General features: G+C 35.7%; 1 protein-coding gene and 1 long non-coding RNA gene across 6 annotated transcripts in view; one reads left to right on the top strand and one right to left on the bottom strand.

Moving 5' to 3' along the window:
* NTM (neurotrimin) overlaps positions 1-22,951 on the top strand; it is a 1,385,759-nt gene that overhangs the window by 1,209,894 nt on the left and 152,914 nt on the right. The gene's annotated exons all lie outside the window — the stretch shown is intronic.
* On the bottom strand, positions 1,181-7,832 carry LOC141508037 (uncharacterized). Its single transcript, XR_012474324.1, has 2 exons — positions 7,405-7,832; positions 1,181-1,324 (listed from the first exon to the last, which is right to left on the bottom strand). It is a non-coding gene; the product is annotated as an uncharacterized LOC141508037 (long non-coding RNA).

The raw sequence follows: 22,951 nt of genomic DNA, 5'->3' as shown, positions 1-22,951 counted from the left end.
TCCCATGCCTATGGTGTGCTTCCTCCTCATTCCTTATTTCCTCTACTCCATCTCTCAATCTACTTCTTTCTTCATGAATAGTTCAGGTGATAACTACTCCATGAAGCCTTCCACAATGCAAACAAAAATTTTCTTTGTGCATGTATTGATTCCACCAAATTTTGAACTCCTATCCATTAATGGGTACATTTTTCATCTATCCAGGATTAATTTATCTGACTGTATTGCAAACTCCCTTATAAAATCTAAGCTTTTTTTGAGGGCAAGAATTTTTCCCTTACTGTTATTTCTATCTCCATCATCTGGCAGAGCATTTGGCATTGAGAAGATACTTAAAATATTTATAGAATTAGATAGGCATTCAAGTGCTTGTTAAATAAGTTTAATTGACTACCCTAAATTTCAAGATTTCCTTATTGGTGAATCTTTATATTTGTTGTGATAGCAAGAGAGAAATATGTGTGAAACACTTTTGGAATCTTAAAGCACTTATAAATAAATGAGAACTATTATTATTGTTTCAGAAACACTGCTTCTTTTTGGCATTGGGTACCCAATTTCTTTTTGCTGAATTTCTAGCCCACTGTCTCACCTAGATTTTGGTTCCCAGATTTCAGCCCCCTTTCATATTGCCTTATCATCCACAATCCATTGTTTGATAAGAACCCATTCATCTTTACAAGTATCTTCCTACCTCCTTGGAAGAGTTCTTAACTTGTGTATAAATACAAAGTGTTTTCATATCTGAACCTTTAACCCTTTTCCACCTAATCTATGGAGATGGACACTTCAATTTCATTCACTTGCCTGATCTTGCCCTTATGGTTTTATGATAATACCCACTTGCCCCTGTTCTCAGTCTGATAATAGCTTGCAAGATTCTTGTAGTTACTTTGTGACTTAATATATTCTTTCCTCCTGTTAAATACTATCATTCACTCACACAATGTTATGTCTTCTGCTTAGATTGTTATTATTAGGTTGTTTTACACCTTAACTGCTTTAGATATGAAAAGAAATTGTCGAATTCCAGGGTATGTTTTTCATTATCAGGCTCCATTCAGATTCCCCATGTGTCCTTGTGGTATTGGCGCACTTCATCTTCTCAGCATTATAAAATGAATAAACCACGATGGCAGAGACAGGTAGAGGGGACAGACCAGAATAACAAGTCAGACTCTGAAAGATCAAGGCTCTCATATATATTTCTTGGGGATAAATTTAACTGTTCCAGAGCACCAGAGATTGTCCAATCTCTAGGAATGCAAGTGTTCAAGAAATGCATCTTTCTTCCCCTTGCTTTGCCAAGTGTGAGATCAGGAATCTAGATGAGAAGAATCAGGTTTATTTATCCAAGGTATTATAACATTTTATATCTATCTATCTATCTATCTATCTATCTATATAAATGTAATATATAATATAAATAATGATGTATATAAATCATACCAATAATAAAATACTAATATAGGATTTCTATGGTAAATTATTTGTAAATATTTTACAAATATTATTTCATTTGATCCTTACAACAACCCTAGGGGGTTGCTGCTACTTTTATACTCATTTTAGAAGAGGAAACAGAAACAGAAAGCTGTTAAGAACATACCCAAGGACATATATTTAGCAGTGCCTGGGACCATTTTCACTCAGGACTTCCTGATTCCAAGTTCATGGTTCTATCCATTGCAAAACAATAAAGTTCTTTAGGTTGGAAAAGGGTAATAGGGTCAGAGAGACAGATAAATTATTTGGAATAAGTGCCTGAAAATATAAAATACATGGCTGTGTATGATGATGTATGATATTATTTCAGACCTTGCTTTTTAGGTTAACTCTTTGGAGGCAAAATTGTGTACGACAATGGACATTTCATTTGGAATCAGAGGACCTGGGTTTGAATTCTGTCTTAGGCTACTTATTGCCAATGTGAACTTTGGCAAGTCATTTAATCATTCTGGGCCTTACCTTTTTTTTTTAAGGTTTTTGCAAGGCAAACGAGGTTAAGTGACTTGCCCAAAGCCACACGGCTAGGTAATTATTACGTGTCTGAAACCGGATTTGAACCCAGGTACTCCTGACTCCAGGGCCGGTGCTTTATCCACTACGCCAACTCCACCGAGCCCCCTCCATGGGCCTTAGCTTTCTAATGAAGATTTTATGATTCTGAATACTTGGTCTGCCAGTTTATTTATGGTCAAGAGCTAGAATCATTCCATATTCACATTGTGTTGGTGCATTTCAGCCACTATCCTCATCTTCCTCCCATAAGAAACTTGAACTCAGTCCAATTACCTCATTTGTGTCCCAAGTTTGCCTCCCATATTATGTCTTGGTCATCTTTATATTATGTCACATGTGTACTGATACCCCCTCACACCAACTTCCCTTTAAGTGTTGCATTCTATAAGCAGAATGTAAGCTCCTTGAAGGATTAACCCTAACCCTAAATTTATCTTGCTTGTATTTGTCTAGAACATTGTATTTCTTTCTTTCCCTCCTCCCTCCCTCCCTCCCTTCCATCCTTCCTTTCCTTCCCTTCCCTTCCCTTCCCTTCCCTTTCCTTTCCTTTCCTTTCCTTTGTTTCTTTCTTTGTCCAAGTCCTCTGATTCCAAATCTAGTTTGTTTATTTATTTATTTCACTACTTCTTCCTTACAGGATCCTGATGATTATCTATCCAGAATGTTTGACTCTATGGAGTGACCAAGGCACTAGTTTTAAAGGGCTATATACTGCTGAAGCTAATTCTCATGATTGTTTTGACATCTCATAGTCTTTTTAAACTCCCAGGTATATCACTTGTCTTTGAGTATTTAAAAAGTTGAGTCTATTGTTTAATTCATAATTGGTTTCCCCTATTTCAAAAATAGCAGAGGAAACATCTAGTTTTGGTTTGAAGAGACCAGGACATCTGCAGGTTTGAGAATGCCAACATAGAATTTGGGCAGAATAGGTAGGCTAGAAAATAACTACAATTGGTTCTTCCAAGTCTACTTGATTAATTATTACTATATAGTAATTTCATCTGCTTTCCTTCACCTATTAAATTTGGGACTAGTTTCTTTTCCAGGGTGGTTGTGAAAGATGAAATGACTGAGAAAGCAAAGGTTTAAGCTTCATAGTATATCAATTTACTAAGGAATAAATGCCAATTGCCTAACAAATCAGGGTCAGTGGTCTTCTTTACCTTTAGCAATGGACTCAGAATATAGACCTTTATGCATTAAAGTCAATTAATCAAATAAAAAAAATATTTTAAGAACAACCAGAATGCAAAGTAAGGTAATCCAATTTCTAATTGGAGAAAAGAGAAGGGACCTTTTGAGGCAGAGAAAGAAGTATTCTACACTTCCAAGTGTCTATATTTAATTAAAGGAACAAGTCAACAATAACCAGTTGACTAGTATGGGGTCAGTTCTCAGATAAGGCTTATAAATTGCTTGAGATATATGATTGTGAGAAAATTTCTTGTTATCAGTCTTTGAATCTGACTGGGTTCCTGATTGGTACCATCTGGGTCCTTAGTTAAGGGTCTCTAAGAGCAAGTAGAAGCAATCTATCCAGTCACACAGGACTAAGTACAAACAATGCAATAATTTTTTTCTAATTCCCACAATTAAATAAAGTTTTCTCACAAGATTTAAATTGGACTAGTCCCATAATTGAATAGAAAGGGACATAATATGTCACCAGAATTGAGTCACAAGATGGAGTCAGTATGGTTCACTTTATTACCACTAGAACTTGCCATTTCAATCCCCATCAATTCCCATCATCTTCAATGCCTGGTCAAAAGCTTGTAATTTTAGGGGCGGCTAGGTGGCATAGTGGATAAAGCACCGGCCTTTGAGTCAGGAGTACCTGGGTTCAAATCTGGTCTCAGACATTTAATAATTACCTAGCTGTGTGGCCTTGGGCAAGCCACTTAACCCCATTTGCCTTGCAAAAAAAACTAAAAAACCCTTTAAATTATTTTCTAGGATTAAATTGTTTATTATTTCTATGATATGTTGTTTGATCCACTTTTTATTGACATTTTATTTTTACAAATACATGCAATGAAAGTTTTTCAACATTCATCCATATGTATATGTTTATTTTTAAGTTACAAAATTTATTTCCACCCTCCCTTCCCACCTCCCTCACCTCAGTGGCAAACAGTCAGGTTAACACTGTATATACATATTTGCAATAACATGTTTATAGATTAGTCATTTTTGATATGGGAAAGAGATACATGAGATTTTTTATAGTGTTCATCAGATTCTGTCTTGTTTTTGTTTTTCTTCCTCTGGATGGGGATAATAGCTAGTCTAATACAGTTGTCCTAGCTCTCTGAACTGCTGAGAGAAGCTGCTTCCATCAAGATTGATCATCTCACAATGTTGTTGTTAATATGTACATTGTTCTCTTGGTATCAGATCCTGGAACTCATTCCATGCTTCTCTAGAGTCTGACCATATATAGTTTCTTATAGAACAATAATATTCCAGAGTATTCATGAACCATAACTTGTTTAGTCATTCCCTAATTGATGGGCAACCCCCTCAATTTCCATTTCTTTGCCACTACAAAAAAGAGCTGCTATGAAAATTTTGGAATATGTAGGAGATTTCCCATTTTTTATGATTTCTTCTGGATACAGACCTAGAATTGGAATTGCTGTGTCAAAGGGTATGAACAGTTTTATTGCTCTTTGGGCATAATTACATATTGTTCTCCAGAATGGTTGGATCATTTCACAACTCCACTAGCAATGTATTAATGTCCATACTTTCCACAACCTCTCCAACATTGATCATTTTCCTTTTTTTTTCATCTTAGCCAATCTGATAGGTGTGAGGTTTCCTTCCTCAGAGTTGTTTTAATTTGCATTTCTCCAATCAATAATGATTTGGAGCATCTTTTTCATATGATTGTATATAGCTTTATTTCTTCAGTTGAAAACTATTCCTATCCTTTGACCATTTATCAATTGGGGAATGATTTGTAACCTTATAAATTTGAAGTCAAGCAATAGGTAGTTTTCCTTTTCTTGATATTTTCAGGTTGGAATGACAAACTAATCTCTTTCAAATGACTGTACAACTAATTTTAGAAGCTCCATATTGTTTATAACTCACTGATGTTAGTGTACTATCATGCACAAAGTAATATTTGGAAAGTCTCTGAACCAAGGATGTGCTAATAAATTTAACAAGTATCTCACTGGCGGTAGGAGGGGGGGTGCTGGCATTAAACACAATACACTTTTAAGTTTAATTTGCACTAATAACACTTTATTAAATCCAGATAATGAAAAGCAAACAAACAAATTAATCTCTAGTTTGTAATGCCTACAGATTTCTGAATTGTAAGTACTTAAACTGAAAATTTAACAGTCAGTTCTACCTAGTGTTCCAGGACACACCCTGCTTTGAACAGTTAATCTATCTTTCATGTGGGGGAAATGCAGGATATAACAGAGACAAACATTTTAAGGGAGCATATGTCTCTATTTTTATGACTCACTTAATGTTAATATTCAGGATAATTAAACCATCTTATCTCTGTTGTTGCATTTATCAAGGAATCTTGAATCATCTTAAAATATGCATGGAAGACATCTTGTTGGAGGAGATCCTTTAAGGCTTTATTTTGATCTACCAACTTAAATCAAGTTAAATGCTTTGGGGGGGCAGGTGGAGAGGGGTTAATGATACATTTTTAGCAGTGAGATTTGTTTTGTTTAAAAACTTGTCATAAACAATAACTATCACATTCAAAGTACAAATAAGGAAAACTATACATGTTCACAAAACTGTCATTTTCCATTATTTAAAATTTATATAGATAAAATACATATTAAGATAGAAATCAATCATCCTGTTGGTTTCTATATCTCTTGAATTGATTTTGTTCTGAAATTGTTTTTATTATTCACCTAGCTGTCAATGGACACATTTGTGTGTTTTTCCACTGTATCACTACCTGTAAATTATATATTTCTTTGTATTTTCATTTTTGTTATTACCACATAATATTCCTTTACATTAACAAACTGCAATATTTTTCATCATTCTCCAATTTCTGGACCCACAATTTTTTTCTAGTATTTTGATGCTACAAATGAGACTGCTTAAAATACTAGATCTTTATAATAATTTATACACATATAACCTTTCTTTTTTTTATTGTTGTCATCAAGGACATATTTAGATGCCAGCCCTAATGGTAAGACCTGCTAGATAGAAATATATGAAAAGTTTTGCAAATTTTATTGAATAATTCCATATAAATTTTTAATGGATCAATTTCCCATTTTGTGAACCATGTCAAAGAGTAACTTAATCTCTAAAATCCCACTAGCATTGAATTTTGTTTTTGATAATATGATTATAATAGCATGTATCTCATATATTTTAACTTATATTTCCATAATCTATATTTCTAGCATTTGTACATATTCAGATAGTAATATTCTCCCAACTTCTTCCTGCCTCCTTTCCTTCCTTCCTCCTTTTCTTTCTCCCTTCCTTCCTTTAGTCCTTTCTTTCTCCCTCCCTCTCTTCTTCCCTTCTTCCTTCCTTTCTTCCTCCCTTCTGCCTACCTATACCCTTATTCCTAATTTCCTCCCTCTTTCCTTTCTTCTTTCTTTTCTCCTCAACATCCTTCCTTTCTCCCCCTCTCCTTCCTTCTTTCCTTCCATACTAATTTCTAGTAGATGTAAACAATTTTGATAAAATATAGTTTCTATTCTCACAGAACTTAATCTAAAAGGCCAGGAGGCTTAGCTTTTTTTTTTCCTGAAAAAGTGCTTTAATAGGGTTAGTCAGAAACAGTACATAATCTGATATGTGACCAACCAAATTATTAAATGGTCAGTCAGGAGTTTGGATCAGGTTATGGAATGGATTCAGATCACACAAATCATATTTTGGGTTGAAGATACTGAAGCAGATGATTAATGAGTTGAAGAAGAAGTCAAGGTCAGGAACACTAGTGATCAAAATCAGAAAACCCAGAGAATCCCCACATTTCCATTTCACAGGTTAAATCTGGAAATGTTTATCACTAACTGATAGATGTTTGTGCCTAACATTTATTAGCACCTACTTATTACATACCAGAAACTTAACTGTTATCTGTACATATTATCTCCTCTGATCTATGGGGTGGGTACTATTATAAATCTCATTTTGTAATTCAAGAAGCATAGAGATGTGACTTGCCCAGGGTCACATTACCAAGTATTTAAAGCTAGATTTAAACTCAAGTCTTCCTGGCTCTAGGACCTTTTGTCTATCTATACTCTGAGTCAACCAACTGCCTTCCAAAACTGACTTGCGAATTAACCTTTCCCAGAATCATTTCTCACCACCGTAGATACATCTCATCTTCTTCTGTGTACTAATACTACTTACCTTGTTACAATGGAGACTGTCTCTTCCATTGGGAAGATAATTTCACTCGAGGGATTATATTTGGAACATTGTTCCCTTGTGATACTTTCATCTCTCCCCAGGGATGACTTTGTCCAACTTAGAGTCTGTTAGTTTTCTGGAGAGCCATTACCATATACGGGTAAAAAGGGGATAGTCATCCAATGGCATGCTACAGTTGTAGTTGTTTCTCTTCTATTATTGCTGTGTAGTTGGAATTATTTGTCTTCTTCTATCATTGCCAAAATTCTGCCCTAGTAATCTTCATTGATGTCTCTTCTGGCCTTTTCTTCCTTCAATCACATCCTTCAATTGTGTTGATAACTAATCTACTAATCACTGACATGCTTGCTAAGCCCCTTAACCTAGTAATGGTCAGGTGTTGTCATGGTGATGGTTTCCTCTGCAGAATGATGGTTTTCCATGTTGTCATGGTTATAAGGACCTCTTATTCATAACACTGCTATGCTATTGTCATATAGATAGCAAGCACTAAACCAGCCCTAGGATCTCATGGCTGAACCAAAAGCTGACAGTTAGACTCAGACTCTGTAGTTCTATGAAAATAAGAGATAATAAGTGCCTACAATGAAACAGGTCAATGATTTTTAGGTTGCATTCAGATTGGAAGTTAATAGTTCATATACACATGACTCTTGATGGTATACAAAGTGCTTTCCTCTCACCAAACCTATGACAAAGATAATCAAATATTATCTCCATTTTATAGAAGAGAAAAACTGAAGATCAAAGATGAGGATCCTAAGGGGCGGCTAGATGGTACAGTGGCCCAGGAGTTGGGAGTATCTGGGTTCAAATCCGGTCTCAGACACTTGATAATTACCTAGCTGTGTGGCCTTGAGCAAACCACTTAACCCCATTTGCCTTGCAAAAGCCTTTAAAAAAAAAGATGAGGATTCCAAAATTGTACAATTAGTAAATGTCAGAGCTAGATTTGAACTCAGATTTTCAGAATCATCTTTATTCTATTATAGCATGTGTGTTCCCTGGAAGAAGCCAAGTCAACCAGTAATCAAGAATGAAATCCAAATTACTATCCTCCTGTTTAAAGCAGAGATTGACCCATAGCCAGTTAGGTAATTTAAAAGGTTAAATGTAACATTACGTTTTTGTTAGCAGTATTTTTTTTAGTTAGCATACCATGATGATTCAAGAAATTTTGACATAATTTTGTTAGAAAGATCCAAAGGACAGCTAATCCAGTACCTTTCATGTGGACCAAAAAATATATAAAACAATCCAAGACATATGATCAAACCAAAAGACAAGAAAAGTAGGAGTTTTGGGGAATGTTACCCTATTAGATCTTTCTTCATATCTACTAGGTTTGAAATTCCTTCTATTAAATTCTGTCCTATAAATTAGACAAAAAAAGTTAGAAGGTTATGTGGTGAAACAAAGAAATATAGTAACTTGAGTATCAGGGTAACTGGGAACTCTCTGCTTATAGCTAGGAATACTAGCTAACTTTGACAAATTGCTTTACTTCTTTGAACCTAATGTTCCTATAAAGCAAGAGGATCTGAACTGAACAAACTCTGAGAATCTCCAAAACAGAGTAATTAAATACTATAGAAGTTTAAGACAGCTTTCAAATCTCAAGTTCATTGTGAAGTGTTTGGGTTAATAATAATCATACAAATAAGACTAAAATCTCTACCCAGGAGTTCCTTATTAATATATCAATCAGGAGTCATAAATCAAATAGCATAGCCTTTAATTGGAACAGAACAGTAAAGGAAATAATGAAGAAAATCAAACAATAGGACTATTCTCAGACATGGCATCCATTACACAGAAGGATATGATCTTTCTTAGATTTACACCTTAATGAAGAATGAAAGGAGCAACTTGCCAGGAAACATGTTCCTGGACAATGAGGGTGTCATCATGGCTGGAATATCTTTCAGACCTTCATCTCCTAGAAAATATCTTATTTGTTTCTTATTTCTGTCTCTTTTCAAATCCCTTAGAGTACTATTCAAGATCTCCTTGATGCTGCCTTTCCTCTCTTGTTTCCATAGTCATCATTCTTTGAAGCTCCATTGTTTGTCACTACTCTCTTCCTCTGAAACAGTCATTATCTGCTTTTTTTTTTTGACAAACTGCTTTTGCCATCATATGAAGCTGTCATCTGTTTCTGACTGCTTCTTTCTCCAGGATTTGGGGAAGAATGGTATGCTGCTTTTTCCTTAGGGTTAATTTGATTGCTCTTTTTGTGGGACCATGAGGGGCCAACATACTATGGGCCTCAACACCCTATCTACATTGATTGGGACTCTTATCTTGACAAAAAAAAAAAGATGGAGGTGGGGGGAGAGAGTTGAGTGATTTCTTAACTCTTCTATGTGCAGGAATATAACTTGCGTGCCTCTAAATTGTCCGTGACATATAAGTCATGACTTTTACTTTTAGTTTCAACTCTAATTGTGAGACTCAAAACTATAGACCAGTTTCTATAAGCCTCATATTTAAATAACACTGGATGAGAGGACTTTTGCATACATTCTTGACCTGATAGAGTCCTTGTCTCTTTAACTCAAAAGCCAATACTGGTGTCATGCTCTTGGTCTTTTCTTTGACGAAGGTTGAATTTATGTAGTAAATTATATATTAGGAGATTGAGACTTTGGATACTTTATTATTTTTTTAGAAAGATTTTATTTATTTTTGAGTTTTACAATCCCCCCCATTTTTGCTTCCCTCCCCCCACCCCCCAAAGAAAGCATCCTGTTAGAGACTTCTGATATTTTAGGAATGGAAAGACAAGCATCAAGGGTCAGGAAGAGCATGATTCTAACAATATTTTGGAGACCAGAAGATGCAGAATGAGGGGATCAGACCTAGGAGATCAACAGAGGAAAGGAAACCCTAAAGATAAAATTTCACCTTGATTCCATGGTTATCTATCCTCTACTCACTTTCAGGTCAAGTAATTCAAACTTCTTTGTTACTTAGACAAGATAAAGGAATTAATATTCAGAATTCTTACAACTCTTTATTTTTGAGAATCATTACAAAGTCCCAACCAGAAGAAAATGATTTCAAACAAAAGGATATTATTTGTTCTTGTGTTTTGCTTGTTTCTCTCTCACACATTTATTCTACAGACATACATACACACACACACACACACACACACACATACACATATGCACACATGCACATGAACACCCCTCTTTTTGATATGAGAACACTCCATCAAGTGAACAGCATCCCTTATTTAAGGCATGCCATGTGTTCTTACCATTTTTTTTTTGTAAAGAGATCTAATAACCTATTGGATTATGCTCGTTTGTACTTTATCTGGGATACCTGGCTTTGAGGCCAGACTATCAAGGAGTCATGCTGCAAAAAAAATAATGAATACCTCAGTGATTTGCTCCACTCTATCCACCCACCTCAATGCTGTCTGGATACTTTGCTGGTGCCCTCATCCGATGGTTAAATATAGGCTTTGAGGATTTTTCTTTTTTTCTCCTTTTCAAATGAAAACTCTCTTCTCTGCCTCGCAAATCGATAGAGCAGACCAGCAAGATAGGGCCCATCTGCAGCCCTCCTCTGTCGGCTTGGCTGGTGAATAGGCTTGAAGGCGGAGGGAAAGAGAGCCAGGAGGTTCACAGCAGTGTCTCTTTCAAGATACAAGTTAGATACAAAAGGGAATTAAAAACTTCACGTTGAGTTGTTGTCACTCTACCCATGTCTCGCCTCAGAGAGCTCTACAGCTGGAGAGTGCTGAGAATTCAGCCCTTTGGAGCTATTACAATTCATATTGACTATAAACTTCCCACTGTGCGGATAAAGGAGGGGAGGTGTGTGCCAAGTACTCCGAGGGGTGAGGCTAAGTTATTTCACCATCTGATGATATACACCATGTTGGGAAACATTATGGGGGAAAAACATCCTTGTGTTGTGAAACTAGTAACACATCCTCCAATATGCATTAATGGAATGGAAACTGAGGTGCATTTGTAAGATAAAGCAAGTCAGTCAAGCAGTTTTGGCAGACAAATGCCTGGACCAAATGGAGCTTGGTTTTATACAGATTATGTTCAGAGGAGAAAAGGGTACTTGCTCTTTAGACCCCAGAATGGGATCCCAATTTCTCAAAAGAAAAAGTTTATTCCTGTATGAATTCTAAGGCAGGACTCAGAATTATGTAAAGACTGAAGTGAGACTCAATTCCTAAGACATTATTTAAAGCAAGTCACACTTGGAAAGAATGATTGTTATCTGTGCTATTGTTATATGTCTAGATGATTATCAAGGCAGTGTGGCAGAGGGGTAGGAGTGCCACAAGTGGGGTCTGTGTCAAGACACAAGGTGGGTGATGATGGGGAAGTTGCCTAAGCAACTTACTTTACTTATCTGCAATATGTATTTAATAACCTCACAGATTATTGTGAAAATCATTAACAAACATTTCTTAAACTTACTGTTTGCCAGGAAGTATAGTGCTAAAAATACAAAGAAAAGTGAAAACAGTCCCTGACCTGAAGAAGTTATCATCTAATAGAGGAGCTGGAAAAAAATCATACGTGCAAGATCTAGTCAGTTTAAATGAAAGGTAATATCATATAAAAAGCAAGCAATGGAGCTCTTGGAACTGGGAAAGGTCTTTTACAGAAAGCAGAATTTGAACTGAGTGCCAAAGAAAGCAATGACTCACTGGAGGGAGATGAATATTCTAGGCATCAGATGCAGTCAGTGAAAATGCAGATACTTTGAAGATAGTGTATTTTTTTTTGAGTAATAGGAAGATAGCCCAGTGTTACTGAATTAAAGAGTATTTTTGAAAGGAGCAGTGTGAAAGAAGACTGTAAAGTTAGATCAAGACCAGGTTGTAAAGAACATTAGAAATAAAAAAACAGCACATTTGATATTTTGTGTTTTATATAGAAATAATAGAGATCTACTGGAATTTATTAAGTGGGGTAGGGTTAGAGTGGAGGAGTGAGAGAGGATATGAGACATGGTCATACTTGTATTTAAGGAAGATCACTTTGGCACCTGAGTGGAGGACAGACTGTTGTAAGGACAGATTTGAGTTAGTGAGACCAAACAGAAAGTTACTTCTCAAATGCAGGTATGAAAGAAGAAGGGCCTACAACAGAGTGGTAGCTGTTTAGGAGGGGAAAAGGGCCTCTAGAGCAGAGATGTGAAGATAAAAACAATATTTGGGGGGTTTTTTGGCAAGGCAATGGGGTTAAGTGGTCTGCCCAAGGCCACACAGCTAGGTGATTATGAAGTGTCTGAGGTCAGATTTGAACTCAGGTACTCCTGACTCCAGGGCTGGTGTTCTATCCACTACACCACCTAACTGCCCCTAAAAACAGTATTTGGACATGTAGATGTCTACATGGATCTAGTTTGAGATGTCCAAAAGGCAATTTGTAATATGAGACAAGAGTCCTAGAATGACATTAGAACTGGAAGTAATCTGCAAAGAGATGATTTTGAAACCCTGGGAACTGATGAGATCACTAAGCAAATTGGTGCATTATAAAGAGCTAAGAGGAGACTCTGGACAGAACCTTGAGGGACATCTATAATGAATGGATATGTCCTTAAGAAAGAGTCAATAGAGGAGATTGAATAGGAACAATCAGGCAGGAGAAGAATTTGTAAAGAACAGCATCAGGAGAACCTAGAAAAGAAACTTTGTAAGAGAGAGAGAGGTAATCAACAGAATTAAATGAAACAGAGAAAAGTTTAAAAGCATGAAGATTCAGGTGAGTATATTAGTTCTAGCAAATAAAGGTCACCAGTAACTGTAGAGAGCAGCTGAATGAGAAGATAATCAAATGAGAGGAGATGTGAGTTACTGGTTGTGCACAACTTTCTCAAGAGTTTGGTCAAGATGGAAAGGAGATGTAGAACAATAATTATGGAGTATTATTGCATCCTGTGGGCAATTTTTATGGATGGGGCTTGGAGGAAACTGGGTATGGTTGTGGAGAACAAAGAACGGGCCAGTAGTTAGGGAGAAATTGAAGATTAGAAAGAGAATATGGATGCTATTGAGGGCAATCTGTAGGTGAAGACAGGATAGGATTAAATATGTATCTACTGGCTTTGCTTTGGTAGGGAGAAGAGTCAACCCTTATTGTGAAGCAGGGATGAAGGAGAAGAAAATAGAGGGATATTTGAATGATAAGAGAAATAGGGGGGAGTAGAAGGAGTGCTTGGCAAATGACCTTAGTTCTTTTTTGGTAAAGTAGAAGAAAGGTTTTTAACTGAGAGGATATTAAGAAGGAAGCCAAGGGAAGCCTAAGAAAGGTCTTAAAGTGCTTAAAACTATTAGGGTGAATAGAACAGTGAATTATTAAGGGAGAATTGCCTTGCCACAGTGACATCCCAGTTGAAAGTCTGGAGCATAAATTTGTAATTTTGTAGTGGACCTAGTCAGCACAGTTTTGTGATTTTTCTCCCAGAACTGTGAATCATCACATAAATAGGACCAAAGACAAGCAAGTAGTAGGGGACAAAGGATTGAAGAGTAGAAGAGGTTATCGAATCAAACTAATTTACCAAGTAGATGAGATAGGGTAGGTAGGAAAAATAACTAGTTCAGGATTGATGGCCTGAGAAGAAATGAGTGGTAGATGGTTTGGAGATCCCAATGAAGATGAAAACCATTAGGGCTCATAAGGCAATGAGAATAGAATGGTAATGGATTATGATCAGGTACAAATTTCACAAAGAAATAGAATACTTGTGACTTGTGCCCTAGTAAGAGCTAGGGCATTTGAGGGAGAATCAATATGTACTTTGAAATCCACTAGTATAACATTAACAACACCGTGAGATGATCAACCTTGATGGATGCAGCTTCTCTCAGCAGTTCAGAGAGATAGGAAAGCACTATTAGATAGGCTTTGGACAATGCTATCCCCATCTAGAGGAAGAAAAATGAAACAAAACAAAATAAAACAAAATAAAACCCTTCAGAATATGATGAATACCACATTCATTTTTTTAAGAATATCTCAATTGTATTTCTTTCCCTTAATCCTAATTCCTCATACCAAAAATGATTTATCTGTAAAGGTGTTTAACACAAATGTGTATGTACAATATTAACCTGAATATTCACTATTGAGGGGGTGGGGGATGGTAAGGGAGGGCGGAAGGAAATTTTGTAACTTAAAACATATGCATATGGATGAATGTTGAAATATTTTCATAACACATATTTGTAAAAATAAAATATCAATTAAATAAATTTTAAAAAATGGAAAAAAGATAAAAGAAATCCATTAGTATAAGGACAAGAGTTGACATGGAGATCAGCCATCTCCCTCAGGAAGAGCCTGGAGATCAGTAGTTAAAAATAACCTTTGCCAAGAAGCTTTTCCCAAGTCTTCCTTAATCTTAGAGCCTTACCTCTGAGACTACCACCAGTTTATCCTATCTATATCTTGCTTGCCTATGTTGTTTGCATGGTGTCTTCCCCAATAACCTATGAGACCTCTGAAGGCACTGGATTTTGTTTGTTTTTTCTTTTTCTTTCTTAGGGTCTCTTTGTCTCTCTTGCTTAGCAGTTTCACTCCTATATGTGCTTTTATGAGGCACATAGTAGACCCTCAATAAATTCCAGTTGACTAACTGACTGAACGGTGTCAGATTTGGATTGAATGTGGCCTCCAAAGAGAATATATTTCTTAGTGATGGTCATAGAAGTGTCAATAAAGAACAAGGAGCATTTTGAAATTCCCCTCAGGAGCAATGAGTCAGGGGATGTAAGTGAAAGTTGAAGAGTATTGGAAAGTTGAACATAAATGTAGTGTCAACAGGATCAAGCATGGTCTCAGTAAAGTCAAAAGATGAAGGAATTTCTTTCATTTTTTTCTCTCTCTTTTTTCTTCCTTCCTTCCTTTCTATCTTCTCTGTTTCTCTCTCTTTCTTTTTTTCTTTTTTTTTATTCCCAGCATATAGCAGTTCAATGCCTAGCATACATACAGTTGGAGGTTATTAAATGGTTATTGACTATTGATTAATGAAGTTGTGATCAATTTCAGCCCAGAGCTGGATTACCCTAATTAAACTCATTCCCCAAACCATACTCTTCAGGAAAAGAGGTCCCAACAGAAGTCAAGAGGATGGATATAGCACAAGTACCTGGTATATCCAGGCGTTTTATCTACAGAGTTCTAGAAACAGTGAGGAAATAGCTGAAGTGAGATAGAATGAACTTTCACAACTTTGAGGTTTTCCTTTGCTGATTCCTCATTCATAAGATGTTAAATTTATAACTTGAAGGAACCTAAGAGACTATCAAATTCAATTCTCTCTTTTGTCAGATAAGTAACTAAGACATAATAGTCAAGTGACCTAATAAGGATCACACAGTTTATTAGTAAGGATCTATGGCAGGTTCGTAACTCAAATCTTTCTGACTCAAAGTTGAGTGCACAAACCAGTACTTCATCCTTCTTTATCATCTGTCTCAGGTCAGCTCATTCATTCTGGAAGAGTTAGGATGGCTCCTGCCATGACTTAGGATATGTGAGTCTGAATATTTATCCTGACAAAGTCATAAAAATTTTCTTTTGCTCTTAGATTAATTAAGAGAAGTTTGAATTTTTTCTTAAAGAAGCCTCAATTAGTGTAGCAGAAGTGAGATGATTGGGGAAGCAAGATTGAAAATCTTTCCATGCTCTGTTTCTTTGCTGAGGAATATATGTATCTTACTCAGGTGTTTCAGTGATTGGAGACTGTTTGAAAAATGACTGACCAGGGAGAGTTAAAGACCAGGTTCCTCAATGAAAGTTTATTCCCCACTAACTCTCATATACCAGTCATTTTCAGGACAATCTTTGGTCATTGGTGACAAATCTGGAGTTGCCATGTCTTAACAGTAAGGTCATAGTCTAAACTTCATGAGATATAAATCAGGGGTTTTCCTGGTCACACTTGATACACTAAGCCAATGTGTGAGTAAAGGGAATAGCAAATAGAAAAGTGATTCAGTTTGCAGAAAATGATTTATTTTTTTTATTTACTAATTACCTTGACTCCTTCCCTGGTTTCTCTCTCATTCCCTTTAACTATTCACTAAGTTAATTTTCTTCCCCATATCCACATTGGCTGCTGAGATTCTCATTTTTCTGCCTATTTCCTAGATTAAGGAACTTAGATATCTTAGATTCTAGATTCCTAGATTCCTTCCATTGCATTCATTCCATGCTTCAGTAATCTTGATAACTCCTTTGCCCTTCTAAACTGTTCTGGGTCCTTCAGTCTTATTTTTCTTCAAACTATTATCTGGGACATTGTCACTAACCAGAAGTTAAAACTACTGCTATCATTCTATGAAGTTTAAATTCTGGAAAAGAAAAGAATCAAGAGGGACATGTGCAATGTCTTCAAGGATTTTTACTATAAAAGTCAAATTCAACTTATTCTGCTTGGCCCCAGAGAGCAAGATTAGGAGCAATGGGGATGGTAGCTTTAAATAGGCAAATTTTGACTTAATGTCAGAAAAATTAGAACTAGGAAAAAAAAGATTGAGCTACCTAATGAAGTAATAAGTTTGCTTTCATTAGAGATCTTCACATGAACTGTCTGACCAATTGTCTGGTAGGTTATTGTACAAATACTTTTAGAAGTAAAAGTTAGGCTAATAGCTGCTTGCCATCTCTTACAACTTTAAAATTCTGTTATTCAGTGACTTCTCAAACAGTTTACAATCCATATTTCACTAGCAGATCTGCTTGTGATTTTTAAGTTCCCTGTAGTCTTACATTTTTCAAAGTCTGATATTCTTAGGGGGTTCTGAGGAGATCAATAAGTTGCTATTTCCTACTGACAAAAATTTATTAAATGGTTATTCCATGAAAGGCTCACTATTGAGGCTACAGCAACAACAAAAAAATGAAACAACACATGATTTCATGGAGCCTCAGTTCTACTGAGGCAGGGAATGGTATTCATATATTGAGTAGAAAACAAGGTAAGAAATGAAGAGAGAAAAAGCAAGTTCAGATTTGGAGGATTACTTCTATGAATGCAAAGAGAAGGGAGACGGCATATTGATATTAATGAACAGATTTGTCAAAAAAGAAACGGTACATGAAAACAAAGATTACTCTCTAGTTTGAAAGCCAACTTAGTGCCTCTCCAAGTCATTTACTTGGGAAGCTAGGTAGCACAGTGGATAGAGCTCCTGCCCTGGAATCAGGAGGACCAGAGTTCAAATCCAGCCTCAAACACTAGCTGTGTGGCCTTGGGCAGGTCACTTAACCCCATTGCCTTACCAAAAAAACAAACAAACAAACAAACAAGCAAAGTGCAAGACCAACAAACTATGTTTAGGATAGGTGAGCCACTGAATTGAATTAGATCTGGATAGAGCTTTGGAAAGTTGGCACTGATGAGTAAGGTACCCTTGGCAAGTTCTCTGAATTCAGAATCCAAATTTATTAATTTAAGGATTTCACCTTCTCTGTGATTCACAAGGCCCCATCCTCATTTTAAGGTTCTTTTTTAAAAACACTTGCTTGCCAGAAGTGAGTCATATCATTTACCCATTGACTGCAATGGGATATGTACTGGCTTACAGCCCAGCTCCTAGTGTCAACCCAACTGGATTTTCTAATGCAGATTCAGTCATCTCAGCTTCCATCTTCATTAAAATCCATTAAAGTCATCCTTAGACCCCTTGGGGAGATAGAAAATGTTGGACTCTTTTGCATGGGGGATTCATTGGGAAATCATATTTTCAAACACTCACCAGGCAAGGATAGTTTGTGTGGGTATGTAGTTCTCTTAGGACCCACACATATCTGGCACCCAGTGTTTTTTTTCCCTATTGTGTTGTCATTACAAGTGATTGACAAGCAGTGAGGTTTTAAAGATTACCAGATGGCTGAATTTCTCTGCTTCTGTAGCACAGAAACAGAAGGAAAACTAATCTGACTGAAAGTCTATGACTCCTTAGTGATGCTTCTCCTATTCTTGCTTTCTTTGCTTTCCTTGTTCCTTCCCCCCCTCCCAATCCTGCTACTGAAAACCTATGTGTTCCTGGTTAGGTTTCCCCTTGGACTTCATTTCAATTAGTTGAGTTAATTTATGCTGAAGCCCACAGGGCATTAAGCCATGCCTCCCATCAGAAGTATTAACAGTTAAACATCTGCTGGGGGAAAAAATGTTATGTGAATTTCTAGAGGTATTTCCCTGTATTTCTGTATAAGCCTATTTGATTTCTTATCATCAGGGTAGCTTCTTCCTGTTTTTGAGGTGGCTATTGTTATTGTGTTTTAATTTAATGGAATTCCCATGAGGCAGTCTCACTCAATGAAAGATCAATCAAAAAGCATTTACTAAATGTCGACTATGTGACAGATAATATGCCACATGGTAATTTAAAAATACAAAACTGAAGTACTTCCTTCCTTTAAGAAGTTTACATTCTACTACAGAAGATAACAATATCCTTTCCCTTGCCAAACAGCTCTAAAAAGAGACTATAAGGAATGAAAATATATAAAAATGTGAATAAACTATAGTTTTTGCCATATATCCAAATGCAGATTCTTTTCTCAAACACCTTTGTAAACTTTTTCCATTGGTGCTGCTCAGAATATCTGGGGAGCTCTTCATTTAGCATCATCTGCATAATCAGTTGGTAATTCATATCAGAAAACCAATCTTTACTTGTTAGTCATACCTCTTTTTCATAATTCTCCCCCAAAATGGCATTAATTAATTTAATTACAGTTTTAATTTATTAACTGTTCTTAATCTTAACTTACTTTTTGTTTCTTATCAAAATGAAACCCACCTCCAAAGAATAAAGCTTTGTTACCAATGAGGATATTCAAAATAACATAGCTTTTAAAGAAACTCCAAAAATAATATCATTAAGCAATGAAGGATACTGGGAATAGATTTCCAGTAAGTCTGCTTTGTAGAAGACACTGCTATGTTGGGGTATTTGATTTTTTTAAAAATAATACTATAATATCATAGGCAGTTCAGTGGGAATAGGATCAGAAGGACCTGAGTTCAAATGTGGTTTCACATACTTACTAAATGTATAACCCTAGGCAAGTCACTTAACCTTTTTCAGACTGTTTCATCATCCATAAGAGTAATAATATTACCTAATATTAACCTTGCAGGATTGTTGTGAATTATAAATAAGATGATATTTGTAAAGTACTCTGTAAACTTTAAAGTTTGATAAAAATATAGTTATGATGAAAATGATAATATATAATATAATAATATAATTATAATAATAATGATGATGTTCATAGACCCATAAAATAAGAAAGAAGGAGTCTTAAAGATTAACTAGTCAAGTTTCCCACCCATTTTAGGTAGCACAGTTACTCCTGACAGGTAATTATTCTTTTTGTACTCTGTGCTTTCAGGAATAAGAAAGTCATCACGGCAACAAGACAATCAGGTTCAAATGACTCTATTGTCTACTTTAGTGTGATTTGTCCTGCTGTTTTCTTTGGAATTAAAGAGTAATATTAATCTTTCTTCCCCATGACATCACTCAAGAAGTAAATGATAAGGAAAAGAAGGGGAGAAGAAAGATTAAAAATACCAAAGCATTCAAGAAGAACAAAACTCAAAAACTTTGAATATAAACAGATAAATCAACATTACCATTGAAATGGATTATGGTCTCCATATCTAGTAAATGATTTTAGGTATCTATAAATAAATATTACAAAATAAAGGAAAATAATTCAACACTTGATGAGACAGAGGATCCTTTGGAATTTGAGAACATGCAACCATAGGAGAAAGTATATCAACAACAACAAAAAGAATGAACAGAATAGAAAAACTTGAATTTGAAATGGCAAGACTCAGCAAAGAAACATAAGATAGAACAAGAGGCTGGGCATGTAAATACATAGAACTGAAGGACAACCTAGAAGAAGACAAGTAAACCACAAAAGAATATATGCTGGGGTATCTAGTAGCTCAGTGGATAGTGTACCAGCCCTGGAATCAGGAGGACCTGAGTTCAAATCCAGCCTCAGACACTTAATAATTGCCTAGCTGTGTCACCTTGGGATAGTCATTTAATCCCATTGCCTTGCAAAAAAAAAAAAAGAATATATGCTCACTATGCAAGCAAAACATACTGAACTTGAAGATAGGATCACTACTTTCCAGAAAAATATGACAGGACAAAATCTCTTAATAGCATAATAAAGGATATAATAGCAGAGAATCCCCCCTAAAAAAACAAATAAAAAGCTGCTAAATAAATAAAATGAAATTTCAATGGAAAATATTCACAAAATTGTCTCTAGAAAAAGGCAAAAGAACAATTGCAATCCAAGGCTGCAAACTCTGAAACACCTAATGGTTAAATTTAACAATACAATTCAGAAACAAGTTCTGTAAACCATCATGAGAAAGACTTTCAAATACAAAGGAAAGGACATTCTGGTAATGAAAGATTATTCTGTACCCACAAGAAAAAAGAAGGAGGGAATGGAATAATATTTTCTGAAGAGCAATGGAGTTCAGGATGCACCCCATGATGACCTATTCTGCGCATCTGAACTGAATCATATAGAACAAAAAGATGGACATTCTGTAATAAAAAAGAGTTTGAAACTGTTTTGGAAAAAAAATCTCAGAAATGAAGAAATTATTTACCTCTAGAACATCTCAAACAACAGAAGTGCAGGAGAAATGAATAAATAGAGAAGGCAAGGACAGTAACAGCAACAAACTGACAATAGAGACTCTAACTGTATACAAAGAGAAAGAACTGACTGGAAATATGGTAGAAGTAAAAGTGAAGAGGTAGACAAGTTATTATGGACAGAAATCTGGAACATATAGAAGGATGTTTCTTAGGTGGGACTACATTACAAAATGGGAAGGTATCTGAAAGAGGAGGAGAGGAGCAGGAGTGAATTAAGGATTAGCTATGAGGGGAAAGTGGCCTCTATTTTTTCAGAAAAGAAAAGGTGGGTGAGGGTCAGGGAAAAAAAGCCTCAAAAGGTGGGAAGAGGAAAATAGTCTTATTTTGGTGGTGTCAGGGGTTCCACTGATGAGTGCTCATATGGATAAAGGAAGATCAAAACATTAGGGTGGATAAGTTCTGGGGATCTGATGCCTGAATAGACTGCTTAACCTGGAAGAATGAGAGAGCATGGACATTGAGGTTTACAGGAAAATGCACTAAAATAATATCAGTAAGAGTGGGTAGAAATCAGTGGTGGCTTGCATAATCCACAACATGGTGGGCTAGAGACCCTGACCCAGTGCTAATTAGAGCAATGGATGGATGTTGGGTCTAGAGACAGGAAGATCTCAATTCAAATTGGATTTCAGAAAATTTCTTATGATGTGACCCTGGGCAAGTCACCTCACCTCTGTTAGCCTCAGTTTCCTCACATGTAAAATGAATTATAATGAGGTCTATGTCTCAGGATTGTTGTGGAGGACTAAATGAGATAATAATTATAAAACATATATCATAGTGCCTGGAATAGAGTAAGCACTACGTAAGTGTTTGTTAATATTTATTTTAATCATTCTAATAATATTGATTGTTGTTAATAATAATAATAATTGAACTTTTCTGGAATTGTGGCATAGTAGAAAAGCAAATTTTACAAGGTAAATGGCAGAAAGTGCCTAGAGGTGAGACCCTAGATTGGGTACATTAGAAGCTTTGATTGTATGAAGAATACACAGAAAAGAAAAAGATCAGTTGATTATAGGAATCATATATCAAAGAATGAGAGTCCAGGTTAATCAGAAAGAGAAGACAGATAATGAAAAAAAGGAGAGAAATTCTTTTTGGTAAGGTATACAAGAAATGAAATTTAAAAATTTAAATTTAAAAATTGGTTGAATAAAAGTAAATATGATTTCCAAATTAAGTGGAAGATGGAACCAAAATACATTATTACTCATGATAAGCATGAATGATATCAGGTTATCCATCTCGGTTTTTAAAAAAAACACATTCATAGTAAAGAACTCCACTTTATGAGATATTTATCCTATGATATCAAAATGCCATTTTGACTTAATAACTATAAAATTCTTAGTATTCATCAAGGTCCAAACATGGACAATATCCATATGAACTCTCCTAGCACTGTCAATGAAGTGTAAAACCAGTTCTTTAATCATGAAGATTTGTTTTTAAAAAACAGTGAATTTTCTGATAGCAACTTAGGACCAGTTTACCTCCTATAGAAATTTAAAAAACTGATATTTTTAGGCATCTTTGATTTATTGATCAATGTGGTTTATATAAGGAAACAGCAGAAAATGTGCAACATGTGACTGCAGGCTACACACATTTAGCATCTACCAAAGTGAACTTTTCTTGAGTTCAAATGTGACTACAAACACCTAGTAGCTATGTGACCCTGAACAAGTCACTTAGCCCTGTTTGCCTCAGCTTCCTCACCTGTAAAATGAGCTGAAGAAGGAAATGGCAAACCACTCCAGGATCTGTTTTGCAATGCAATGGGGTTAAGTGACTTGCCCAAGTTCAGATAACCAA

The sequence above is a fragment of the Macrotis lagotis genome, chromosome 1 (assembly GCF_037893015.1).
Source record: "Macrotis lagotis isolate mMagLag1 chromosome 1, bilby.v1.9.chrom.fasta, whole genome shotgun sequence".
Lineage (NCBI taxonomy): Eukaryota > Metazoa > Chordata > Mammalia > Peramelemorphia > Peramelidae > Macrotis > Macrotis lagotis.
This window is presented reverse-complemented; position numbering and strand designations above follow the sequence as displayed.